Source organism: Coptis chinensis, chromosome 4 (assembly GCF_015680905.1).
Source record: "Coptis chinensis isolate HL-2020 chromosome 4, ASM1568090v1, whole genome shotgun sequence".
NCBI classification, from domain to species: domain Eukaryota; kingdom Viridiplantae; phylum Streptophyta; class Magnoliopsida; order Ranunculales; family Ranunculaceae; genus Coptis; species Coptis chinensis.
Window position 1 is genome coordinate 33,709,303 of NC_141459.1, and position 5,060 is coordinate 33,714,362.

General features: G+C 35.2%; 1 pseudogene; it reads left to right on the forward strand.

The window, feature by feature from the left end:
* Positions 1–340: 340 nt before the first annotated feature.
* On the forward strand, positions 341–4,152 carry LOC147503281 (mitochondrial dicarboxylate/tricarboxylate transporter DTC-like; annotated as a pseudogene).
* Positions 4,153–5,060: the final 908 nt, after the last annotated feature.

A 5,060-nucleotide genomic window follows, 5' to 3' on the forward strand; every position in this document is an offset into this window, starting at 1 on the left:
CAGGAGCTGCAAAAGCTGCTAGCAAGTTGGTCTTTTTATCCTATTTTATTGTTATTTAATGAGGTTTTCATTCTATAGAAACATCCGACTTTAAAAAATCTTCAGTTTTTAATCTCCTTATCTGGGTGAATCAATTTCAAGGGGATACACTGATTCCATTCGTTCTCTTTTATTTTTTACAATTATGATATGCTTCACCGCTTGTTTGTATTCCATTGTTATCATGTACTTTTGGGAAATGTATTGATTCGATCTAATAGTATCTCAGTTTGATCCAACTGGTTGATTAAAGCAAATGAACATGGATATAAATACTGGCCTTCCCCTCTTCTATATAAAAATGGAAGATGGTATAAGAATGTCTTGGGTATTCTAATATGTTCAAAACTGTTTTTAGAAGGTAAGGTGATTTATTGTTTGGTTATGAAGATAGGGATTTGAGCGATCTACCTATGTTTTTTCTTTGGGGTTAGGGTCTTGGATGCCCTGATTAGGAGGAGATTATAATATAATAAAGGAAGAGATATGAGACAGAAAGCCAGTGTGCCGATAGGGTTCATGGAAGTATTCATGATATGGATATACCAATGTCCAGGAAAGGCGAGGAGCTAGTTGCGGTGGCGGCAAATTATGGCGGCAAATTATATCAACTTGGCAGTTGATATGGCGGCAAATTATGGGATTAACTTAGTTAACAACACCAGCTTTTTGTGTGAAGGAAAAACCCTATGGCTATATAAATGGGAGGTTCCGGATCTAGCCTACTATAGGTTTGACTGAGCTTGATTTGAAGTAGTTAGGGAGGCCTCTCTACTACTGTATACCTATACATTTTTTTTCTTTTTCTTTTCGTCAATAATACAATTCTAACCCACTTAGCAAAAAAAAAAAAAAAGACGAGGAGCTAGTTGCGGTGGAAAAAGACAGGATGGTGGTTCACCAATTGAGCTGAATTATTACCTGTTTCAGTCTGTATACACTTATCTTTCATCTTCTCTCGCACCATTTCCAAATGTTTCCATCTGATTAGAAACAGATAACTATAGAAGTTATCAACCCCAAACTTGTATAAATTCACACAATCTACCTGTGAATTTATTCTCCTATGATGCAGCTTTGGCTAATAAGAATATAAGTTTTGATGAATTCTGTCCAACTCCTATGTTCTCTCCATGTCCTTCCCCATCCCCACCCACTTATATCATAACTAATCATTTATCTAATGCTTTTATATGCACTGAAAGTGCTCCAGTTAGCATACTCAGAGCCAATCTTTGTTCAATTACTATTGCCTTTGTGAAGGCTACCATTACTCTGTAATCTTTTTTTTTTGGAGTTGCCTTTTTTAGCATCTTGTTAATATGGCAATCTTTTCCGATTGGGGTCTAAGTGAACTGTATAATGTTCAAGAAATAAAAATGAATCAATGTTCATTACAGGTGGCAACAGGGCAAGTAGCAAGCACTGGGATGGTTGTTCTTAGGTATGTGTAGAAGCTATCTTAAAAGGTAAGAATGTTGTTAAAAAAGGACCTTGTTGTTACATGTCACTACTGCTATATCATCATTTTGTTTAATATCGTCATTTGATGTGCAAGTTTTTCTTGCATCAGATCCAGTTGCGGTACCAGGTTTGCGTTAACATAGGATTGAAAATCGATGCATAGAAGTTCTATTGTTCTTTGGGCACCTGAAAAATGGGTAGGGAACGCTGGTGTCTAACCCTATGGGGTAGTGTAAATTATCACTACTTCAGGTGCTGTTAACAAAATTTTCAAAAGTTAAACTCTTTTTGATGAGGTCAATTCATCCATTAGTAATAAGTCTTTAAAATTTTGAAGTTGTTCAACTATAATTTGTTTGTAAGCTTGTTAATTTTCGTTGGTGTTGTGGGTGGAAGTTGTTTTCTTCTTTAGAAGGGATTGTTGTACTTGTAGATTATACTTGAAAGGGTACATAGGCATGTAATTTATTTATAGGCCGATTTGAAGGTGTTTGAAAGGGGATGATTAGATATAAGATGATAGAGCTCTAAGAGCATGATTGAAGGGCTATTTGGTCTGCTGCTGCTCCATTTCCCTCTGTATATTCTGTTCGTCTTGCAAAGTTTCTATATAATTTACGTATAAATCTACAAAATTTCCCAACCTTTAAATAAGCCATCTCAATGCATTTGATAGGTACTCGGTGGTGGTGCAACACTTTAAACGCTAGCTTCTTTGTGTTGCCCCGGACACAGCAGATCGAGCTTATTTGTCAGCTGGATTACTGAGGCAAGCTACATACAAAACTGCAAGGCTCGGATCATTTAGGTGATGACTATACACATCTTTATCAGTTACTTGCTTACTCACATATGTATTTACTGATTAAAGAAAAGGACGATATACATCCCTATAAGTCTGTAACTTTAAGTAGTGTAAAATTATGGCAAATGTAACTGAGGCCACAATATTTCTTAGCAGGGTTTTGTAACAACACAAATAAAAAATTCCTTTTGAATTCCTGCTTAGTATAAAATCCACCATGGATTGCTCTCCAATGTTGTCTATATATATACCAAGCAAGATTTTTGTATATAAGTTGATTCTTTTTGTAGCTCTTGTTTTCAGCCACATCAGATTGTCTCTAATGGAGATGTCTTCAATATTTTTCTGAACCAAGTTCTATTGCACACCTAGTCACTCACTTTGATGCTGTACCCTTATCTTATGAATGAAATGGAGTCCACCATAGTGTACACTTCTGTTGATATAACAATCTACTCTTTCTACTTAAGTTCGTTAAAGGAATGCTTCCTTTACATTTATGATCGATCACAGTGTTGTTATTATACACATGCGTGTGAGCTTATTGGTGGATGATCTTAACCCCTATAAAAGATTAGAGATGCAATTATATTAAGAATTCATCACTTACTGATGGAGGCAAGATAGGTTCTGACTTTTTGGGTTTCTGAAATTTCGTCATGATTTTGACTAATAAGGCAATTGAGGCTAATGATGGGAAGCCACTACCTCTCTATCAGAAGGCTCTTTGTGGGTTGACAGTTGGAGCAATTGGATCTAGCATTGGCAGTCCAACAGATTTAGCACTCATTCGAATGCAAGCTGATGCCACCTTACCTCTTGAACAAAGAAGGCACTACAAAAATGTGTTCCATGCTCTATATCATATTGTTGCAGATGAAGGGGTTCTATCCCTATGGAAAGGTGTAGGGCCTACTGTAGTGAGGGCAATGGCATTAAATATGTGCATGCTCACTTCCTACGATCAAAGTGTTGAGTTTTGTAAGGATACATTTGGTCTGGGTGAAGCTAGTACTATAATCGGTAAGATATATAATCATTTCGTTTCGTATGCATCTATAGGCATTGGTAGTGTTTATTAGTTTTCTCTGTTTGCTTAATTACATGGATATGCACATTATTAATTGTTTGTATTATAAATTTGCAAGTTAAATTCTATTTTTGAGATGCCTTTCCTAGATAAAAGTTAAAACAAAGTTCTTTACCACAACGAATGACCTCATTTCTTCTCAATATTTTGCATATTCTTTCTATGCTGGATAAAAGTGATTCGAGTATTAAGTGCCTGATAATTGAATCTCTGACTGAGTCACTTGGCCAATACACTATAATCATACTATTTCAGATATTTCTCTTGTAGAGTTTCTTGGAGTCTGATGTCTGTGCAAAGGAATAGCCATATTTGTGCTCTTTGGTTTGCTGAACTGTTCCTGTTTCATTTCCTTCTCTAGGAGCAAGTCTTTGTTTCAGATTCTTAAACCCGACTTGCAGTCTACCCTTTGATTACGTTAAAACTCAAATACAAAAGATGCAGCCCGATGCGACTGGAAAGTACCCTTACACCGGCTCTTTAGACTGTGTCCTTAAAACTCTGAAAGCAGGAGGAGCCTTAAAATTTTACATTGGATTTCATGTTTATTGTGTTAGGATTGCTCCTCATGTCATGGTAAGCTCTTCCTCACAGTATTTAAAGGTCATATAGGATTCTTTGTTGCCAAAAGGATTTCTTTATGAAACACAACTTACCAGTTCTTGGTTTGCATGCCGATTGTTGGTACATGTTGCAGATGACATAGATATTTTTGAACCAAGTCCAGAAGGCCTAGAAGAAACTTGGGTGGTAGATCCCCCTGATGTGCTTGGGTTCATCATGAAAATAATATTTGTCCGCATTTTACCACATGTGTATTTATGCGAGGTAGGACAGCTGGTAAACGGTAAGTTATAGAATAATATGCTTGAGTGATACTTCATCTCCTTTCCTCATTCTTGATACGACTCGATTGTCAATTGCTTTCCTTGTGTCCTATTTCATGAATCCAGGTGAAAAGCTATTGGAGCAATTTTGATGTTGTAGACGTGGTTTTTCACATGACAGATAACTTGCTACTCTGAATTTTCTATAACTCGTTGTGCTCCACATCTTAATTTGATAATAGGTTAGTTAGTTTTTCTTTGATAAGCATGTATACTACATCATATATGACATCTATTTTATGAGCATAAGGCTTGTATAGCTGTTTATAGTTTTTTATGTTCATATCTATCCGTGTTTTTTTGTGTGTATGTTTGCTATCAGTAATTCTTTTACAAATTTGAATGTATTTAAAGTCTTGTGAATAATATTTTACATGTAAGTCTGCGAACATTATTTATACACATCAAGTTAGTTAAGGTAAGATTGTCTTTTTCAAAAGAAATAAATATTAAATCCAAATATGCAGAACATTGTCTTTGACCAAAATCTCCTAAATTTATTTTACATAGTCGGTATCTTTTTGCAACTTTGACAATCTCAATATGTATCTTCATTTATGTCTTTTGTTGATACTTTATCTACTTCATCTCCGATTGACAGCGTTTCTCTTTTCTATGCCTTGTTAAGATAGTTGAAAAAATAATCACTGCTACTGATCTTCTCGAATCCATTCCTAATACATAAATAAAATTTAAAACTAAAACTAAAAATTAAACTATATAAAAAGAAATTGTTTAGAAAACATGTGACATACCTTTGTCTTCTTGTTCCAAA